Source organism: Sceloporus occidentalis, unplaced genomic scaffold (assembly GCF_023333645.1).
Source record: "Sceloporus occidentalis isolate IW3139 unplaced genomic scaffold, rSceOcc1.0.p SCAF_8, whole genome shotgun sequence".
NCBI classification, from domain to species: domain Eukaryota; kingdom Metazoa; phylum Chordata; class Lepidosauria; order Squamata; family Phrynosomatidae; genus Sceloporus; species Sceloporus occidentalis.
Window position 1 is genome coordinate 47,905,317 of NW_028316988.1, and position 23,068 is coordinate 47,928,384.

The window sequence follows — 23,068 nt, forward strand, 5'->3', positions numbered from 1 at the left end:
AACATCCAGGGATAGCTGTCTTAGCCATATAGCAAATCCAATAACATCAAAAACCCACCCAACAGTGACACCTTTATTGGCCAACCAAAATGCACAATATACATGTTGCAAGCTTTCGAAGCTCCACTGGCTTTTTTTATTAGGCAAGGTGTTAAAAACCATACAGGAGAGGGGGGAAATGAAGATGTTATTCGTAGACCTGCATTTTGCTGTTTCTCTTCTTAGGATGGTATGGAGGAGCATATCTTGCAGGCTTGCACATCCTCCTCAGCTTGTGGCTGCTGGAAGATTCTCAAAGCCTGTTTGCCTCCACAAATGCTCAGTCTGTATATTCCTCACTCCCAGTTCCTCCTACAGCCATGCAATGGTGCCAATGTCATTGCACAAGCTTGTCTGTGGTGCTGTTCTGCTTGCCAGTTACATGCAGAGACTGGCAAAACACCCTAAGCAAAGACGCTGTCTGTATAATATGATGAAACAACACGACTCTTCTTTGGGCTGTGTAAGGATGGGAAATTCTGTCATCTCTTGCTATCCCCATGACATAAGCATACAAACATCCTCCCTCAGGACTGGTATTAAAGAGCTGACGCTACACAGTTGTATATGATTTTATTTTAACTACCATGGTTCTGGCTGTTGGAATTCTAGTATATGCAGCTTGTTGTTCTTGTGTGCCTTCAAGTCATTTCCAACTTATGGTGACCCTAAGAGGGATCTATCATGAGATTTTCTTGCCGAGTTTCATCAGAGGGGGTTTGCCATTGCCATCTTCTGAGGTTGAGAGACTGTGACTTGCCCAAGGTCACCCAGTTGGCTTCCATGGCTGAGCTGGGATTTGAACCCTGGTCTCCTAGTCGAACGCTCAAACCACTGTGCCACGCTGCCTTTCATTTGCAGTTGAAGGAGAGAGATCCTTCAGAACTACAATTCCTAGGATTGCACAGGATACAGCCATAGCAGTTAAAGTAGAACCATGGTTGCAGTGTAGTGCGAAAGGCTCTTGAGTATTTTTAATTGGCTGGCTTCTCTAGTTAGTAGGAAGTCAAGTCTCTACTGCTGTTCTTGGTTTATGCACATTGAAATCAAACACAGAGATTCTGGCATGGAGTGCCTGCCCTCAGATGGGCTGGTAAACATGCCCAAATTTGTGGTGACTCCTGCCATCAAACTATGTTGGTAAAACTGGAAAAGCAAAAAAGCTTCTTAATCTGTGTCCACCCTGGCTTCATCCTTGGCTGCTGCCACACTGCAGAATCAATGCAGTTAACACCACTTTGACCGCCACGGCTCCATCCTATGCAATCCTGGCATTTGTAGGTTGTTGTGCTCTCAGACAGAGGAGGTCAAATATCTCACAAAACTAGAAATCCCAGAATTCCATAGCATTGAGTCATGGCAGTTACAGTGATGTCAAATTGCATTAGTTCTGCAGGGTAGGAGCAGCCCTAGTCTCTTTTTCTTGGCACATCCATTTGGAAAAACAGAATTTCAGTAATGTCCTTCAGTGACTTGGTGATCTGAAGCTGAGCTGATGTCTTTGACCTCTGTTTCCTGGGCAGGCCCAGCCTTGCCATTAGGCAGGATGAAGCAGCTGCCTCAGGCATTATATTTGGGGTGCCATGAAATTAATTAATTTAATTTATTGTGATTGTATTTGTACTGCCAGGGAATGGGAGAGGTCCTTTCGGAATTTTGTTTTTGCCTTGGGGCCCAAATAATGTGGCTGGCCTTGAATACCCCTGATTTTGACTTGGGAAGAAGCAGCAGAATGTATTGGGTCAACCTTGAGCCTGACTGCTGCTTTCTTTTCTAGATTTTGCTTTAAGAGACTGTAGTAGCTGTGGGAGATCTCATGTTCTTTCCACAAGAGAGGTCACCCTGAGATGCGCTTTGGAAAAAATCTCTCTCTAAGTCAAGAAAGACCTTGGTTAGCAATGCAGATCTGCCTTTCTCCAGCTGAGTGTGCTGGACTACGCTTCCCACTGCTCCCAATTTATGCTAGCTAAGGATGATGGGTTGTATAGTCCCAAATGATCTGGAAGATATCAAGGGTGGTGATGGAGGATGTAGACAACAGTGAGCTTGCCTTCTTCTCCTCTTTGTTTTTTCCTCTTCTGTCATGTGTTTAAATGGTAAGTCTGAGAGATAGTAAGAGACCCACATTGTGGTGGATCTCCTTCTTTGGAGGTTTTTAAATAGAAGCTAGATGGCCATCTGTGGGAGTATATGCTTTGTGCATGGCAGCAGGTTGGATTGGATGGTCCTTGGGTGTCTTCTAACTCTCAGATTCTATGATTCTAGGGAAGGGACTGGCATTCTACCTTTGTCACCCTTTGGCTGGAGAGCATGGTAAAAATGAATTAAACTCATAAGCCTAGTGTGTAGTTTTGACTACAGGTACAACTTCAGGTACAATTTCATGGGAGGAGAATATCTGATCACAGGTTCCAGCAAAGCGGCAGCCACCTGCTCCAACCGTGTTGCACCAGAATCATACTATAATTTGGGTGGAAGTTCTAAGAAGAGTTAGGAAGTAGCACTCTTTAAAATGGCAGACACAAACTCCAATACTGCTGTACTGTGAGAAGGTAAACTTAATTTTTTTGAGATGCTTATTTTATGATTTGAGATAGAGTGATCAAAATAAATTAAGCTAGGCCTTTATACACAGAAGAATAGTTAAAAACATTGCTTCTGAATTGAAGAGAATAAGATTTAATTGACAAAGGTTTAATACAAAGTGGACGAACATGAGAAGTCAATTGTAAATATGCATATCTAGAAAACAAAATTGTGTGATTATTTTGTATATTGCTGAAAAAATAACATTAAAAATAATAAAATAAAATGGTAGACACATCCTGGGCATAACAGAAGAGGTAAATCTGTTGGGTGTCTTCATATCATTTCCTAAGGAGAACCTGTTACTGGGTTTTCTTGGCAAGATTTGTTCAGAGGGGTTTTGCCTTTTTTTTTCTCCTGAGGCTGAGAAAGTGTGACATGCCTAAAGTCACCCAGTAGATTTCCACGCTTCCATTTGAATCCTAGTCTCCCAGCATCCTAAATCCAACTCTCAACCACGACACCATCCTGGCTTTCCAACAATGAATCTAATGGCACCTTCACGAATCATTATTGTTAATAGCAACAGTTAATCTAATAGCACCTTAAATATACCATAAGAAATAACAAGTAATAATAAATAAGGCATACATTTTCATGCGTCTGGACTGCACTCCGCAATGGTTGGTGCCATTATGCTCTTCTTCATTGCTTTTGCAGTGGGAGTCTAACATGACTATAGAAAAGTGTGAGAAAAAATGTCTGCATTCTATGGAACACACAAGCAAAATTTAAATTCTCTCAATAACTATAAGGAAATATTGTGTGCCGGAACCTGAAGTCCCTGATCCTGTGGATTGTTTTCCCCAATCAGTCTCAAAGGGCAAAGCGATTCATCATAGTACATTTTTGAGGTTCCATGCTCAAACAATAGCGGGGCGAGGGAAGGAGCATCAGAAGAATTTCATGTCGTGAGGGATTCCCTGCAGTCTTTTGCCATGAGTCAACATTGCTATAAAGCTCTATTCTGGGCACACCCTGGTGCAGAAAAGGGCAATGGGCAAGGTTTTGTTATTGTTGTGGAAAAATATGTAGTATCACTCTGTTGGTGGGAATTGGCACAAAATAGCACAATTATGATGCTCTCCATCTCTTTCTAAAAAATCAGGTTGTATGGGAAGTGACGTGTGAATCCTTGGCAAGAACACCATCTTTATGCCCTCAGGGAAGCCAGTTTTTGATTCACATTAAAAGAAATCAATGCATGCATTATAGGGCTTTTCCAGATGGGGCAAACATATTGGTAAGATTGCTGTATTAGTTGCAGTAGCTCTTGAGATGCTATTTCCTTTAAATAGCCAAACAACCTTTCTGTTGTCACAGAATAATTTCTGGTAATTCCCAGCACCAATTGCAGTATTTTATTCCCAGCTTCAGGCAGGTTTCTTTCTTATTCTAAGACTGAGTGCTTTCAAGTCATTTCTGACTTACAGCAAACCTAAGGTGAACCTATCATGGGATTTTCTTGGTAAGATTTGTTGGAGGGGGGGAGTTGCCATGGCCTTCCTCTTAAGCTGAGAGAGTGTGACTTGTCCAAGGTGACCCACTGGGTTTTTATGGCTGAGTGTGGCTTTGAACCCCGGTCTTCGGAGTCCTAGTCCAATGCTCACACCACTACACCATACTGGCTCACCAAGACATGCCACAAATACATGTTCTCGTTTCCTCCTTTTCAAAGTTACCTTGGAATTACAATGCTGTGACAAAGGAATCTTAGCAACTTTACGACACTGGACAGTCTGATAAGGGAAGAACTTCCAAGCCATCGGATATAATCAAATCCCATATAATAAAGGGTATCTGACAACCCTATGTGAAGATGTATCCATTTGCATGAGAGGGGGACTTCTAGAATCCTAGAGTTGGAAAGTGCCAGAAGGGCCATTCATTCCAACCCACTGCCATGCAGGAATACATAGTCAAAGCATTCTTGACAGTTGTCCATTCAACTTCTGTTTAAAGCCCTCCAAAGTTGGAGCCATCAGGTTTCTTACACTACTTTGTCTGCTGTGGTCTATGCTGACCTTCCTTCGAACATGATTGGTAAATTTCAGGCTCATTGGAGTCACTTCTTCCTCACACTCTCTTAGACTCTCTCCTTGGAGAGAAGGCATCTTACCTTTGTTCTTGGGAAACTGCAAACAAGAATAGTGCCCTGTAGTAGTCCACCTTTATTTGTTAGATCTTTCCTATCACAATGTATTTCCTATATTAAACATCTGCCTTCTGGCTTTTCCTGACTGAAGAGGCCAAGTACGATTGCATTCCAAGGTTCAGGTGTGCTTTTCAATATTGTTTCAATTACATTGTAGTTCAGTTTGCTAACACCTAGGATGGTTTTCAGAGTGGAGTATAGTCTTCTTAGTCTTATGTGCAACCGAATCAATTGCAAAGTTTGTTTTCCAGACTACGAAGATTCATATGCAACTTTAGGGGATGTTGCATAGAGGGTATTGACTTTTAATTCTGTCCTAACCTCATTTCCATATTTTCATGATGAGAAGTGTATTCTTTGAACACTTTCTTGTATGCTTGAAATTCTTCTTACTTCCTTGTATGGAATCCAACAATTAGTTTGGGTTTCAGTTTTGTTTCTAGAATTTGAAGATGGGCAAATGATTAAAAAGTAACTGGAAACTGCTACAAATCTTGGGCATACCTCAATTTTGCCAACATTATAATTATTCAGTCTCATTTCGTGCACTGCCAAGCCATAGGGCAGCAAATTTCACAAACTAACCGTGTACGCGGCCAAAGGATTAATCTCTTTCTAACAACTCTGTATTTTAGAGCCTTAACATTTGATTTGGTGCCCTGTGCTGTTGTTTTTGTAACAGTCAGTCTCCCACTGAGCAGAAGCCAGAAGGCTTTACTCCTTTCCCCAAACAAGGCGAATGATGCTGAAAGTTAAGATATTGGGTGTGGAAGTCAGTCCACCCATCTGATGAAAGGAAATCAAACTGGTTTTTCGTGAGCCTCTCCTCTGAACTTCTCTCCTCTTTAACTGCAAGTGGCAGGGAGAATGCAGTCCTCTTGCCAAGGCTGGTGTGAAGTGCAAGGTGTTTAGGCAAAGCCAGGGAACATTCTACTCTTCCATTAGGGCAGTGGTTGGCAAATTTTAACATGGATTTCCATGTGCCACTCCACTGCAAAACAATCTAGTTTGGAAATATTCTTTCAGAGTTTTCAGTGGCCCTATGGGACTTAAGAAATGGAACTTAAGAAAGGTTGCTTGTTCTTTTTGACACTAAGGTCAAGATTCAAAAGGGTTGCACATAGTGTAAGAGTTCCATGTGTGGAACTCTGCTGTGGCTTCTCTATCACTAGCCCCAGGACTCACTGTATTGCTGTGATAGTCAGCCCCAATGGCCATCCTATGCCTGGTTTAGAGTGGTGGGAATACCAATTTCTGCAACAACCAAAGAAATCCGTATGGAAGCGTAAGGTGGACTTACACATGTCAGTAACAGGAACCTAGTCAAATTCTATCATTCTAGAGAACAAACTCCTTAATGCTTGCTCTACCAAAGGCTGGTTTTACATGCATACATTTCCAAGTCTTTAGATTTAGAATTAGCTTGGGCCATTTCATTCTCTTGAACCTTTCAGCATCCATCTGCATTGTCCCAAGGTTATTGGGCAAACATCTTTTTCTCAGCAATACATTATAACTGGGTTAGGCTGATACAAACATTTTGATGTCTCTTTTGGACAACACATTCGGTGATGGTTTATTGCAGGGGTGGAAAATATGAGGACCACCAAATGTTATTGGACTGCAACTCCCATCAGTTTGGACCAGGATAGCCACTAGAGTAGCAGTGTAACTGCATCTGAGGGGCCATGTGTTCCCTATAACTGGTTTTATTGCTTTTAAATTGATATGTGTTTTTAATAGTCAAAGTACAAATGACTTAGTTTGGTCATTCTGGCCTCTAGGAAGAGTTCAGGCTTGGGCCAACACTACCTCCATAGGACGAACCATAGGATGCCTCCTTCCCAAAATGAGAAGTGACTGGAGGTAATGGGACTCAAGGTGGCTTACAATTCTTAAACAATAATACAGATTAAAAACTATGAAAACATTGGGGTGTGTGTGTTGTTTTTAAAAACAATAAACCTGTAGAATCAAAACTATTTAAAATTTCCTTTTAAAAACTCAACCACACATCACACACTGCAGTTAAAGTTACGTTTTCTGAAGGCTTCCTTCCAGGAGTGAATCTTCTTTATAGTTAAGAAAAACAAACCAATGATGGAGCACCTGTTCCACAGGACATGCCTTCTCTATTTCTGCGTTTAGAAAAGCAGACTAGATCCACGAAGGCTAAAGTGCGCCCACCCTTGCTATCACCATTACCTGTCTAAGCTGTTTGATTGTTTTGGACTCCATCAGTCCATTTATCCATCATGAGAAATACAAATACTCCATGTTAATGGGCCAACAAGCACCTCAATTGAAGAACCACACATGCTTTAAACAAAAAAACAAGGAAGGGGAGCATCCAACGAAGTCTGCAAAGAACAAAGAGATACATCTGAGGATGCTAAAAAAGATGGTCTTAACTTTCTAAAAAGCCCAACTTTGGGGAAAATAAAGGGCCTCTTTTTAGCATCCTGAGATGTCTATCCATTTTCGTTGTTGATATTATACAGGGTTATGTTGGAATAAACCCCACTATTAGGCAGGATTCAGCTTCTGAGTACGCATGCTTAGGACTGTGCTTCTTCTTAACTTTTCAGTATGCAAGATATACACTGGATTCTTGTGTGAGTGTCTTAAATCTCTCATTCTTTTGCAGAGTGATCCTGCAGTACTGAAAAGATGGGGAGAAAGCAACTTCAGGAGCTGGTTGTAGCTGTTTGGCTTCCTTGGGCACCGAACCTGACCCCCCATCTGGAATCCAGCAAAAACAAACCCACTGTGACTTGGTTTCTAAGGCTGCCTGTCAGTCCGGGTGTCCAGAGCGAGCGACACAGGGCAGAGAATGTGAAGAATGTGCCCAGGGAGAGGCACACTCCTTGCTGAAAGGCAGTGTGGGGTGAGGAAGGAGGGGGAGACACTTTTTCTCTCTGGGAGATGGAGAAACCTGTTTGATCCCCTGAAGGGCAAAACACACACCCACATTGTCATCGCCCTCCCATAGCAAGGCTGGGCCTTGGCAAAGGAAACAAGGCTGGGACACAACACTGCTTTGCCTACACATTGGCTGTGGCTGCTGAATGCACAAGACTAGTGTGGGGCAAGCCCTTGCCACTGTGAGTCCTGTTACGCACTTGGGGACATCTTTGTGGAAAGAAGTCTCACCTGAAGAGTCCATCTCAGACAAGAAGTAAGTACCACAGTCTGAAGGAGGAGAGGGAGCTCTCTTTTGCTGCTCTTCTCCTCCTTTGTTCTCTGGAAACAAAGACTTCCTTTAGGATATGCGGCAACACTTTGCTGTTCCCACAACCTACTTAAGAAAGCTGCTTTCCAGTGGACCCAACATCCCTAAGTGTTTCTGGACTTGGATCTGAAAGTTTTGGCCTGGTTTTAGACAATAGTTCCAGCATTGGCTGATCCATTGCTCTGTGACACAGTGGCATCTTTGTTTTCTGAAAGTCTTCCTGCTTTTCTTTGCTTTTATTTAACCTCAGTATGTTGATGCACTTGCTGCTTGCTGTTATTTTCTATCATTACTGCAAATGCACATTGATTTGTTTAGGTGCTATTATATCTCCATAATATTTACAATAGCCTTGCATAGTAGGCAAGTATTTCAAAATAATACTTTACATTTGGGAAAAGCAGTATCACAATTCATTTTCTTAAATGTGACATCTGTTCTCTAGCACAACGATGGGCAAAAAGTAGATACATACACTCCAACTGTCCCAGTTCGGCACAGTCAGTCCTTATTAATTGTTGGTTGTCCCACTTTTAAAGCTTCTTTTGAAATGTCCTAGTTTCTCACTCCTCTTCCCATACCCCCCTTTCTTCTCAGCTTACATCAGTCGCTGCAAACTGAGTTCAAATTGCAAAAGAAGTTTGCAGTCATTAACTCAGCAGGCGGCACAGGGAAGGACGGTGCAGAGTCTTGCCCTTCCCTGTAGACCTAGGTAAAGTTAAACTGCTTGTGTGTTCTTGCTCATTAATAACTTTCATCCTTTTGAGCACACTTGGATGTTGCTTGGCCACATATATCTGTGACATATTGGAGGGTATGTAGATAACAGATCTACTGGTATATCTACCTTGGGTGATTTTCAGCAGATCAAGGGTTTTAAAATAGCAAGTAACATTACAAGAAAAGATGAATGCCAAACCTGTTGATTCTAACCACTTACCTGCAAAATAGGAACATTGGCTGATTGCCTTGGCTCAGTCTTTGTGCAGTTCTGTTGACCAGTTTACATTTTCTATTATAATGTTTTGTTCTTAACCACGTTCAAGTCAATCTTGACTCATGGCAACACTATGGATAAGACTTCTCCAAGGCTCTCTATCCTCAATGTTCTGCTTAGGTCCTGTAAATTCATATGCGTGGCCTCCTTAATGGAGTCCATCCATCTTGCATGTGGTTTTCCTCTCTTTCTACATCTCTCTACCTTTCCTAGCATTATTGTCTTTTCTAATGAGTTGTTCCTTCTCATGATGTGGCTGAGGTAAGACAACCTCAACTTTTATCATATTGGCTTCCAGAAAGATTTCAGGCTTGATCTGTTCTAGGACCCGTTTGTTTGTGTTTTTAGCTGTCCATGGTATCCTCAGCACTCTTATCCTGCACCACATCTCCAATGAATTGATTTCCCTCTTATCTCCTTTCCTCACTATCCAGCTCTTGCATCCATAGATGGTGATGGGGATACAATGGTTTGCATGGTTCTACCTTTTGTGCTCATTTGTATATCTTTATATTTTAGGATCTTTTTTTAGTTCGTTCATGACTGCTCTCCCCATTCCTAATCTTTTTCTGATCTTTTGACTGCAGTCTCCATTTTGATCAATGTTTGATCCAAGTTAGGGGAACTCTTTAATGTTTTGATTTCCTCATCATCTAGGTTGAATTTGTGTAGATCCTCCATGATCGTTATTTTTTTATTTCTTTGAGTTGAGCAGTAAGCCTGGCTTTGCACTTTCTTCTTTGATCTTCCTTAGTAGTTGTTCCAGGTCTGTGATGTTTTCTGCTAGTATTATGATGTCTGCATATCTTAGATTGTTGATATTCCATCCTCCTATCTTCACTCCTCCTCCTTCTGTGTCTAAGCCTGCTTTTCATATGATATTTTCTGCATATGAGTTGAAAAGAAAGGGTGAAAGGATGCAGCCTTGCCTGAACCCTTTGCCAGTTGGAACCATTCTGTTTCTCCATATTCTGTTCTAACAGTAGCCTGTTGTCCTAAATACAGATTTTTCCCCAGGACTATCAGATGTGGTGGCACTCCCATGTCTTTAAGAGTGTTCTATAGCTTTTAATGATCTATGCAGTTAAAGGCTTTGCTATAGTCTATAAAGTACCTGCTGATTTTCTTTTGGAATTCCTTGGTGAGCTCCATTAGCCATCGTATGTTTTCAATGTGGTCCCTAGTGCCTCTTCCTTCTCTGGACCCCACTTGAGCCTCTGGAGTTTTTCTCTCCATCTATGGTTGGAGTACGTGTTGCAGCTACTGGGTAGCAATAGTAGTGGTGGGTGACACTAAGGTCACATGAACCGTAACTAACCCTTATTAGTACTGTACACAGGGAGGTAAAGGTGACCCCCTTTGTGACACCTGCTCAGCAAGAAAACCCTAGTATAAGACAATCCCAAGAAAAACAAAAGGCAGGGCCCAGAACACAAACGACGGCATAGAAAGGAACAACAGGGAAATAAAGATAGACGAGCCAAAGACATAAGAAAACTCAAAAGATGGGAAGTCAAGCAGCAGACATGTTCAGCAACACAAACACTGTCCAAAGTAACATATACATAGGTATATTATAGGGATGTGGAATGTGAGAAGCATGAGTTAGGGAAAACTAAAACTAAAAAAAGAAATGGAGCATGTAAACATTGCAATATTAGGAGTAAGCGAGCTAAAATGGACAGGAATGGGTGACTTCGACTCAGACAACTACACAGAGAAGAAAAGGCAAGAAGAAACAGGGTGGCCTTCATACTAAGGAGAGTCAAATAAAATACAAAATCAGATTGAATCATGTCAATAAGGTTCCACAGAAAACCTATAAATATCACCATAATCCAAGTATATGCGCCAACCACAGAGGCAAAAAAAGAAGAAATTGAGAGAGTCTATGAAGGAGTCCAGGATCTGATCTATATTTGAAAACCTGGGTGCAGAGTTATACTAGTTTGTTAGGAATGAGTCTAAATTTCATTTCAGTTTTTTGGTTTTTTTACATGTATTCACCAAAAATGTGCAAACTGCTTCAGGTTTGGCATTGAAAGAATGCTAGATAAAAACAAAACCAAATGCTGAATTTGAAAGGCCTGAGATGGGAAGGTGTGGGATTCAACATTTGTCCCCATTAAACCATAGCAGGTTGAAGGCCTGAAAGTCACCCCAAAAACTAACCCAGTTGTGATCTTACATCACTTCTGTTGTGATTTCAGAGTGATAATGTACACTTGAATAGTGTATGTATGTATATTTTCCTCCTTTGTGAGACTTGGTATCCCCCCCCCCCCATGCAACTGTGGTTGATGTTTAAAGTGTCACACTTAATGACATCACCGTGTGACATCACAAGGAATCATCTTCAGGTCTTGGACGTCGGGCTCAAAATCTCAGCACCTGGAATAATCCTGATTTGGCAACCCTAGTTTGAATCCCTGTGTAGCTGACCATACTGTAGTAATACTGAGTTAAATAGCCACTGCTTTTTCCAAAAGACTCCTTTTCTTTAACAGCTATGTGGCACACATGTTTTCTCTGTTATGGGAACAGATGTACCCACTGGATTTATGTAATGCAGATGTGGAAGAGTTTGGTTTAATTTTTTTAAACAAATGGATCAAAATTCCCTTTCAGGGTAGAAAGAACCTGAGATTGTTCTGTATTTAATTTCTGTGTTTTTTAAAAAATAACAAACTAACAGACCTGTTTGCCCATCTGTAGTTTAAGCAGCTCATCCTGCCATGCAGTGTGCAAATAACTCATTCTCTGCCTTGGCCATTATTTTTCCATTAGGCTGCTGCAGCTTCTTTACTTCAACGTTTGCATGTGTTTTCGATTCTGTACATGCTGTTATTTTCTTTGTTTCTTTCTTGAGCCAACGGCCAAAATGCTGTGGCACACTGAATGTTGTTCCGGTTTTATGGGTTTAATTACATAATCATCCACTGAAACCTGGAATTTTTCCTGCCAAGTTCTAATATATACTTTGCCCTTTTGAAGACACTGGTTATAAAGAGTTAGGAGTACCATCAGTATAAAATATTGCAGCCCTATCCTTGATGGAGGGATTTGTTCAGCAATACCCTTCCTTCCAGCTTGCCAAGTGCTCTCAACTGGATGATCTATGAAGCTCTGTATGTTTGCCAAATTGGCTTCAAGAACACAGGATAAGAATACCAAGTCTTAAGGGATCTTCATAGAGATTTCACCCAAATATTCCACTGGTGAAGTTCATGTGCACATAAGAAGTGTCCTCCTGGATCGGGCCAAAGACCAAACTCGGTCTTGGAGAATCAATGGCCTTCCATATTTTTTTGGACTCAAAACTGCCACCAGCATCAGCAGGCATGGTTAGGGTTGAAGGGAGATGTAACTCAATAATAACTAGTCCCTTACTGATATGGCCCAGCATCATGTTTCCCTCTGTACCAGTTTGAATCTCCTGGTATTGTCTGATTTTGGAAGTTCAGCAGAGTTGGGCCTGCTTAATATTGAGCTCACAAGGGAATACCAGAGATCTCCAAGTAGGGCAGGGACTTGGCCCATTTCCCAATCCTACCCAACCTGTAGATCCCTGGTATTCCAGATATTGTTAAACTTCATTTCTCTGCATTGCTCACCATTAGCTATACTGGCTAGGCCCTTAGGAATGACATCCCATTGTTTGCACATGTCGAGAAACAAGATATCTGTCTGTATCTGGGCAAGTTTCTTGAAGAGGTTGATAGATTCCCATTTCATTTGACTAAATTTGGTGCTTTCCATAGTGGTAAAATTTAAAGATATAGCCGTGTTAGTCTGTAGAATTAATATGTACAGTTGTCCCTCCTTATTCACGGGTTTTTTATCCATGGATTCAAGCATCCATGGCTTGAAAATATTTTTAAAAATGTATAAATTCCAAATAGCAAACTTTGATTTTGCCATTTTATATAAGGCTATGCCATTGTAGTTAATGGGACTTGAGCCTTGTATTTAGTCTACACATGTATAAGTAAGACAAAGAAAGAGAGGTCCAGGTTCATCCAGTGAGCTTCAGGGATAGATTTGCACATGTGTCTCCAAGCCTTAGTCCAGGGCTGTAACTACTACATACCTTATCTTGACGCTATACTGATGACTGACAAAGAAAGCCATCCTGGATTTATGCCTGCAGTACATCTGTTAAAATTTTGCCAGATCAAAAGAACAAACCAACCAGTCATGAGCCTAATCTCACAGCATCAGTCTCAAGGTTGTGGAAGTCAGTAGAACCAAAGACTAATTTGTTGTACGTTCTTAGTTGGGAGGAGTGCAAATTGACATTCAGCCATCCGTCATGCTGAATTCTCTCAGCAGATCTTTTTTGGGCTGCCCTTCTATTCCAGTAAGTATGATGTGAATGTTTGGGGACAGGAGGAACTGGTGACACAGGGCCCAGTTTTCCGCTTGACTGCAAAATCCTGTTATCTGTCAGACCCACACCCACCTCTGACTGTCCCTTATGACACATAGCATAGATGTAAATGTAATGGCATCATAGCAAAGGTTGCATTAAGGAGCAAGGAAACTGGCTTGCTTTATGATGCCCTCTGCAACTCCTAGCAAATCTCAACACTCCCCACCCAACACCATAACAAGACTCACAAGAATAGGTAAAGATGGCTCGCCAGAGGGAAGGGTGATTGTTTTCTTCATATGTACTATGGGAGTAAATGAAAATGTCAGCTTTTAAAAAGGCAAGTTTCTAGTCCTCGTGGTACTATATAAAATTAAGGTGAAAGCCAACTTGGGGGGTTCAAGGGGCATTTTGGCCCCTTCTTAGACCTAACTGCCTTCAACATGCCCTGCAATTGTCCCAGTTTGGCAGGGACAGATCCAGTTAATCCTTTGTCATGCCACTTTTCCAGCTGGTTTTTAAAAGTGGCGGTTTCTCTTTCCTCTTCCTGCGTTCCCATTCATCCTCGGCTTACTTCGATTAGTGCAAATCGAGTTCAAAGTGTCAAAATAGTTTGAACTCAGTTAACCCGGGAAGCAAGGAGAGGAAAAAATGAAAGGCCACAGCTACTCCCAGCTTGTGCGTTCTCCCTCATTAATATTATTTATTTATTTATTTATTTGGAGTATTTATACCTTCAGCCACAAAGGCTCTCAGAGTGGCTTACAAATTGTTAATATTTGTCATCGTAACCACACTTTAGTGTTGTTTGTCCACATGTGTCCTGGTTTTCTTCTCTGAAATTTTGGTGGGTATACTTCAACAGCCCTGATAATGTTCCCCAAGCTCCCATTTTATGTAAAATCAATATCTTTTTTTTTTTTTTGCAACCTTCATATTCCCTCCCCTTTATTTATTTATTTTGAGAAGAAAATGGCCCTCAAACAGTGGAGCATCACTCCTGGATCAGCAGTTTAACCTTTCCACTTCTTGAAGAACAGGCCAACTAAAGGATGGTGTGGCACACCAAATTTGGGTTGAGGGCTAAAATTGGCCCGCTGCACCTGCATTTCTTCCCATGAAGATCACAGGTGCAATCCAGGATATGTGTGGCCAAGCAACTTCAGAGTGTGGTTAGGATAGCCAAAGTTATTAATGAGGAAGAACACACAACCAGGGAGAGGCTGCAGCAGTTTGCTCTTGCCTGAGCCTACTGGGAAGGGCAAGATTCCATCCCTCCTCTCTTTTTTCCTTGCAGAATTAACCAAGGAGAGTATCACACTGACTAAAAACCTGACAGCTCCCCAATGGGATACAGTTGGGTTGCTGACGGGTTCTATCTGGTTTAATTCACTGACGATATTGCCCCTCCAAATTGGGACTATGGTTGCCAGAAGGAAAACTGGAGATGGTTCCTACACCTCTTATGGTAATGCAGAAGAGGGGATTTCAGCGCATGTTGCTCATTACCTGGTTGTATGACAAGCAACACCTGATGAAATTCCTCTTCTGCACAGTCATGCATGGTACAGGAGCCTTCTCTAGTTTTCCCTCTAGTAACCCTGATCAAGGCAGTTGGAAGGTATGTGTCCACTATGATCACGCAACCTGGGGCCTTTTCACACTACAGATTTATGGTGCTATTCATGGTTGTTCCAGTGAAATCATAAGACTATAATTATAGAGTGTGAAAGGCCTCTGTGAGTCATCCTCATGAAAGGCAGGACAATTTTGACAAGACTATCTTCCTCAAAGGCAGTAAGTAAGGATAAATCAGTTGTCCAGAGATAACATAATAGAAGATGTCCATCATTGTTGCATGCCTTCAAGTCATTTCTGACTTATGATGACCCTAAGGTGACAAAATTTGTTCAGAGAAGGTTTGCCTTCCTCTGAGGCTCAGAGAATCAGATTTGCCCAAGATGGAAATTCCTAGAGAGATGTTCTCTCAGGTAAAGAATGGTGGAGGGTTTTTTATTTGTGGTTTTTCCACATTCATAGGGGTCCTTTTCCAATCCCCAAACTAGCACAGCCATTGGAGGATTCTGGGAGTAACTTTCCAAATGCTAATGTGTGGTTGCTCCTCAATGAGCAATGCCAGCTTCTGTATTCTTCATCCTCTGCCCGCCTTCCCTTCCTCCACAAACTTCTCCCTCCTGCAACCTCTCCTTTGATCCTCCAGTTCCTGTAACCAGGTTGGGGTGCCAATGCCAATGTGGGTGGCACTGCTCTTAATTACCAGTTCTGCTAATGCCAGACCTTAGCTGTACCCAATACCTAACTGACTGGATCAGATAGGGGCATCGGTTATGGATATTAATAATTCATTTTCCTCCTAGAGAACTTTTCTTAATGTATTTATTTTAGCTCTATGAAACTATTTTGTTCAAATCTTCACCATAATCCAACAGATTTGTAACAAGTTTGCAATGCTATCTGATTCTTATTTAAATTGCAAAAGCCAGTGCCTGAGTCTGGATCTTCTGCATGCAAAATATATGGCAGGGGTGGCAAATTGGACTGGCCCAGGGTACACCCTTAAACACACCAAAAGACCAGGGAAGAATGATAATTCAGTGCCCTTCCAGGGTCTGTGTGATGTTCAGTAGTACTTAAAGTATCTGATGTGAGGGACTAGTAGGGTCACTATGTAGCTTTCTGGCAGATGCTGAGACTCAGACTAACCTTCCTTGCAGGGTTATGTTAAGGATAAAATGGAGATGAGGAGCTGGAGCATCACGTAAGCCACTTTGAGTTCATTGGAGGGAGGGGGGGAAAAGATGTGTATAAATAAAATAACAATAAAATGTCTGAGTGTGGTTGGGTGGGTTGTTACTATACCGGTAGTAGCTGCTGGACTTGATCACATTCCTCGCTGCCATTCCCTTCTCCTTTCATGTCATGCCTTTTTTTATATTGTAAGCCTGAGGACAGGGAACTGTCTTATTAACAATTTGTAAGTCACTCTGGCAGAAGAGTGGAGTATAAATACTCTGAATGAATGAATGAATGAATGAATGAATGAATGAATGAATGAATACTATTAGCCAGTCTGTAGCTGTTACTTTCTTGAACATGCTGTTATGACACAAGGATACTGCCACCAGTATTATGACTTTTTCAATTCAGTTTATGAAGCTCAGGTTTATGAAGCCCATAATTCTAAAGTAAAAAACATAACTTGGCAATAATGCAGCAATGCCAGAGTTGATGTGGCTCCAGGAAATCTGGTCCTGGGGAAGGCAGATTTCTCTTTGGCACATCAGGCAATGTCAGATGTTTGGGTGCCACCTTCCTGAACCCTTGGCTTTGAGTTACTGCTTGAACTGGCAATATTACCTTCTTCTGAGGTGCTGAGTTTGGATACTGCAGCATGAATTTGGGTTTGGATGTGTCAGTGCAACACATAATGAAGCTGCCACTATTATTGTGACTGTGAGCAATGGGAGATGTGGCAGGCGGTGTAGAGATGTAGAGATTTGCAAGCTGTTTCTCTTTCTGATACTGTGCCCGTTTTTCATTGCACACTTGTGAAGGCAGTGAAGAAGGCCCACCTTGCTGTCTCTGTTGTATTCTCAAATAGATAGCCAGCAGAACATTTCATAGTGGCGTGGTGATCACAAATAATGTGATGAATTTGTCAAGCATTTGGCAGAGAAGATCACTTACATCCACAGCTATTTTGACACCAAAGTGGAAATAAGTTCTGTTTAGGTATCTGATGCACCGTCTGATCCAGTGTTGTGGGAACAGTTTCCATTGGCGCAGCTGGAGAAAACAGAGAAGATGTTTCCAGCAACACGACCAACCACATAGACTCTTGATCTTTGTCCACTTATATCTTGGCCTTTACATTCAGAAATTGGGGAGAGAGCCACTTGTTGAACTGTAGCATAGTGAGGTTGCAATGAGGAGAAGGACCTTCTCTGTTGTGGAACACCTATCCATATGGAAAGGTCTCTCCACTGAGATTAGACTGTGTCCCCAGTATTGCCTCCTTAGGTTTATATAGCCATTTACCTGGTCATTTTCCTAACTGTTAACTCAATGATTTAGTCTTGAATTTTAATACACGGTTTTGAGGGATGTTAGTGTTGTTGTTGTTTTATTCTTTTAGCTTCAAGATTTATTGTATCTGAAGTATTATTATTATTATTATTATTATTATTATTATTATTATCTGCTTCAAAAATTAAGTGAAAAGATGTAGTAGTAGTTCCTCCTGATTCATGGGTGATCTGTTCCAGATCCCCCCGCCCCTCACGAATTAGAAAAAATGCAGATTTCAAAGGCCATTGGTTAAAATGGGCATGCACTCCTGCGTGTGGCGCTGTGCATGCACCTCGGGCAGGTGCGCCATTTTGTCCCTACTCACTTGCCATCCACAAAGGAGCGAGAGTGCGGACTCCAAGTCCATGGACAGGGAGGGACATGGGCATTTTGAAATAAATAAATGCTGTGACCAAAACACTTGATCAACCAATATCCTTCACAAAACCCAAAACCTCAAGACTGTAAGCAGCAGTGAATTGGCTGAACTAACAGCAAAGTGTGGCAAGTGGGGAAGTTGAGCAGAATTTAAATGCTATGAAGTACTGTAGTAGGCCACCCAGCGTTCCTATCTCCTGGAGGGTTGTATCTTAGCTCCTTCTGTAGGGTGACAACTTGCTCATGGCCAAAGAGGAGGAAATGCATCATCAGAAAACAGGACAGACATCTGCACATCATTTCAAAGTGCCAGTTTGTATTTATGAATGTTAATTTGGAAATAATTGCTGTAATTTTAGTAGAAATGTAACACATTTCACCACAGTGAGGAAGACTATGATAGATGATCTGCATGTTTGCTCAGTCCGCTGTCCAGGTGCTGCTAAGTGCTGACAGGCCTCTTTAAGACTCCTGGTCCTTCTTATGTTTCTTCCTCTTTAAACTGGACTTGTATAGACCTTACATTCCAGGTCTCTTGGACTGGTGAGCCCTTCAAATGTTGGAGAGTAGTATAGGAACCAATACCTGTTTTATGCAAATTGTTTCCCTCTTTTCTGAAGCTACATTTCATCTCTTTCTTTGTGATGCACAGGGACCTATCCTATCAGACCTGAATAAGCAATCAATGGTGAGAGGGATAGTGGTTGGAGAAGCAAAATACTGCCAGTTTCTGTCCATAATGTAGATACACCTTAAAGGCTTTATCATTCCATGCCTCTTGGAAAATTCCAATTTAAATTTTCCTCTCGCCTAGATATTATAAATTGGTAGGATTTTAAAATATACATTAGTGGTAATAGTGGTTTGGTTTGGAATGACTGATAATGGTGGTTTGTTTGGTTTAGTATTATTATAAATATATAAATAAAGACAACTACAATAGTATTATTACAAGCCGTTATAAATCAAAGTGTGGCAATGCTGGACGATGGGGGATAAATATATATATCAAGTGCATCATGCTAGTGATAAGTTGCCTCTACTACACCGTATCCACAGAGCTAGGTAAAATTACTTGTTTAGACTACATCTTCCATAACTCCCAAACAACATGAGGCATCATCTTTGGCACTCCATATCTTTCTTCCTTGAGACCACGTTATTTTTGCAGTCTTCAGCCTTGTTGGCCAAGGGATGGGCTTTCATTCAGGGAAGCATAAGACTGTTCCAACTACTGCTGAGCCTGCATTTGACATTTGGGCTTCTTCCGATCCTCTCTCCTTTAACTTATGCTGCTGTTCATTTGTTATGCATTGAGTTGGTGAATTATATACATGTACTTTAATACTGCCACCAGAACTTCAGCTGTTTTGCCTGGGGATGGATCTGGTATCAGAGGTAGGCAGTCAGGCCTGAATGCCCTTCTCTCCCAGTTGGGGGTCCCCTTAAAAGAACTTGAAGTGTAGGCAACAAGGGCCACACACAGCTAAAGGGTGAGTAGCCTTCCCTTACTCTCAGGTGAAGGGGAGCTCTGCAGTGGTTATCACCCACATATCATCCTTTTTCTGTGGTTCCAAGGTGTTCCTAGAAGGTGGGAAGGAACCGGGGGCACTGGTCAATAGCTGAGACAGCTAAAGCCAGGATCCTGGCCCATGAGAGGCCAGATTTCCACAGCTGTCCTGTTACTTTCCAACCTAAGATGTGGTTTCTATGCGTCAGTATTGAGTGATCCATTCCAGTCTCACTGCTGAGACCACAATTTCAAAACAGCCATGTGCACTGGCCTCCTTTGAACATACATTGCCCTCGGTCGCTATTCAGTATAGGGGCATAACGCAAACAGAAAGTATTAGAATAACACTTTTGGGGAGTAATTCTGTGTTTTCCTTTCTTCTATTATGAGGGGAAAACATAAGAATTACCCCCAAAAGTGTTATTCTAATCCTTTGTGCTTGCATTACACCCCTATACTGAACAACAACAGAGGGCAATGTATGCTCCAAAGAGGCCAATGCACATGGCTGTTACCTAGTAGTGCAACTGTATGTGTTTCCATCACTGTCTACTGAATAAGACCATTGTGCATTGTTTGTAAAAGTCACACCTCTCCCATTGCACAGGTGACACCTGGCTGTGCCACTAACAGGATGCTGCTTAATGTCAGAAAAGCAAACTAAGCTAGCAACCTTTTCAGCAAAACAAAGCTGAGAACTAGATCCATTGAAAGTCTGTCCTGGCTCTCCAAATAGGAATTAGACACTTTGAGACTGCCTTGTGTTAAGTGGTGAGGATAGGATCTCCGGACACTTGAATGTGGAGGCTTTTCACACTTCAATTGCCCTGAATTTGCTACTCCATATCTTTCTTCCTTGAAGCCACATTGTTTTTGCATTGTTACAGCAAATATAGATTTGCTACTTAAGTCTGAAAGCTTAAAAATGTTAGTATTGATATACATGTTGTACATTCAGACTTAATCAGCAGCTACCTCCATCCCTCATGTATTTGCACAAGGGCAAACTATGGCTGACATCACTGATCCCAATTCTTGGAATTTAGATTTTTTTTCACTTTAAACTGGTTTTAGACTGGACTGTCCTCCAAATGGAAGAAGGCTGGAAAATCTGCACCCTTCCCAAAGATGTTAGACTCTAATTCCCAGCAGCCTGATCATTGTTGAGAGATGATGTGAACTGCAAGGGTTACAGTTTTCTACCCCTCTAATAAAGAATGCCAGATAACTGAGTACTGTCCTTTGTAAAGTAGGATACTTGGTCGCCCTGTCTTTAAATCAAACTTATTAGCCTCCTTAATCTTTTTACCATTCACACAAATAGGGAGCGAATAGGGTTGGATTCCAGGTGCTGAAAGCAACTCCCATCATTCCTAAACATTGACCATGCTGTGGGGAGGGGCACATGGGAGAAGGAGTACTCCAACATTTTAAGAACCACATGTTCCCTACCTTTGGTTTAGAGCCCCACATTAGTTCTGTTAGGTTTTCACATGGAAAGGCTACATTGAGAAACATACGTTGCACGGTGAGTTTAAATGCTTTTGAGATTATAATAGCATGGTTGTAAGAAATTGTGTAAATTTGCAATATATACAGGAGATTTTTATATATAGTTCTTTCCCCATAATCTCTCTCTCTGACCTTACTTTGGCTGCTGGTTATGCACATCTCCTCATATATGTAGTTGTTAGAGCTATCTAACAGGCTATCACTAAAGAGAAACCCGCTCTAGGTGAGATGCTGAATTCAGCATATCTACCGCCTGCAGCTACTTGAGCTCCATTGTGCAGAGGAGGCCTCCTGATTCAGCAGCTTAAGAGAAATGTATTTTGCTATAAGGGGTGAGCAGTTTGCTGACTTTTTCCAGCTTTAACAGTCTTGCCAGAAGAAAAGACCAGCCCCCTCCAACGCACTGCCTCATAATAAGCAAGCAGTGCAACCTGATTTAGTGATGGTGAGATAAAACGGGTAATTCAAAAAGTTGGTGTTTGTTTTTTCCAACCACAGCTCCCAGAATCTGTTAAAGGACTTGACTTTTTGCAGACAAAGACAGAAGGAAATACAAATAGGTTTGCTGGAGATGCAGAAGATTGCTGGAGAGTGTGCTTTGGTTTTTTCCTTGGTCACCTGCAAGGTAGCAGATGTCCAGGGGCAGGTTGACCACTGAGACTTGGAAGAGATTTCTCCTAGTGGGCCAGCACTGGTGCTTTCTTGTCCTATTTAACAATGCACCATTCTAACATCATTCTGACTTTCTTCTGTTTGGGGCTTCTTTTCACAACAGTTCATCCCCATTCTATGCTTGGTCTTGGTTTGGGGTCCCTCTTACTTTTTTCCCACCTAAGTCTTGCAGATCTTGGGATTCCCTCAAGCTTGCTGACATCCCCTTCTTGTCTGTAGATGGTATTGTTTTTGCTATACAAGGGTCCATGGTGTGCAAATGAGCTTGTTGTTAGCATGTATAGAAGGAGTAATGAGCCACTTCCACTTGCTCTAAGGGCTTTGCAGCACAAGCCCCGTTCTTGCCACTGTGATTTAAGGGGTTTTTTTTTTAAATTAAAAATAGGAATAAAAAGAGGTATTCAGCCTACTTGAGAATAGCAAGGGGGAGAGGGGATGGGGTGAGAAAGGGATACTGACCCCACATTACTGCTAATAACTCAACTGCCTTGGCAGTGATGTTTCGTACCTAGGGACCAGTGGCATCACCCCAGGCAGTGACACCACTGTTAAGGATTAGCTCAAATGTGAGGTCATTGACAGGTCTTCCTCACCAATGAAAAGGGATGCCTTAACCACCCTTGGGGAATGCAGCAAGTACACATCAGAAGTGGTGCTGTGCAATAAGTACAGTCAGACCTCTGTATCCATGGCTTGCCATCTGCAGACGGCAAGTCCTGTTGTCCCCAATGGTCATGAGCGCATCTGGCCATGCCACCATTATGAAGAATAGTACTTGAGGTCCTGCATCTTTTTTTTTGTATCTGGGAGTGGGGTCAGTCCAGAACAGATGCCTGTGGATACGGAGGTCTGACTATATCACCAAAGCTGCTTAAAAGCCACATGTAATAATCTCATCAGCAAGTAATGTTATTTTTGGCTTCCGCCAATCCACCCCTTGACATATTGGTTCTGCCTTATATACATTTTTGTACTGGCTTGTTTCCTTATCACAATGCAATCTTCTCCACGGAAGATTTCACCGAAACTGCAACAAACTGGTGTTGGCAGATGTGTGATTAGGAAAGTGGTTTCTATTTCAAGCCTGTAAACTTCCCTGGATCCTCAGGTGTTTGTTTTAGCAAGGGCACTGATTATGCATGGTTCGGATCCCCACCCGGCTCTCTCAAATGCTCTAGTTCCCATAGCAGCAAACTAAAAAAATATTAGAAATGGAGTCTTTGGGCACACCCTCCTGTATATCAGAAGTGGAAACAGAGAAAGGTTTGTAACACCCCAGTACTCATAGCAAGGACTGTAGGACTTTACTAAGTCTACCTATACTAAGTGGCACAGAGAGCTGAACAGAAAGTTTTCAGAAAATAATATTGCATGAAATTCTTTAAGCATGGGTTCAACCAGCTCACTTTTTGGGACTACAACTCCCAAATTATTTTCTGAGCTCTGTATTTACTCTTAACAAAGCAAATGCCTCTGAAATATAGCAATTGGCCGGAGGTCAGCCAGTAAGCTTTGTGGCTGAA

At 41.8% G+C, this 23,068-nt stretch overlaps 1 protein-coding gene across 6 annotated transcripts in view; it reads left to right on the forward strand.

The window, feature by feature from the left end:
* Positions 1 to 7,868: 7,868 nt before the first annotated feature.
* ZNF185 (zinc finger protein 185 with LIM domain) overlaps positions 7,869 to 23,068 on the forward strand; it is a 61,101-nt gene continuing 45,901 nt past the window's right edge. For all 6 annotated transcript variants that reach the window (XM_089536562.1, XM_089536557.1, XM_089536561.1 and 3 more), the window contains exon 1: positions 7,869 to 7,958. The gene's annotated coding sequence lies outside the window, so the exon portion shown is untranslated. The remainder of the gene's footprint in view (positions 7,959 to 23,068) is intronic.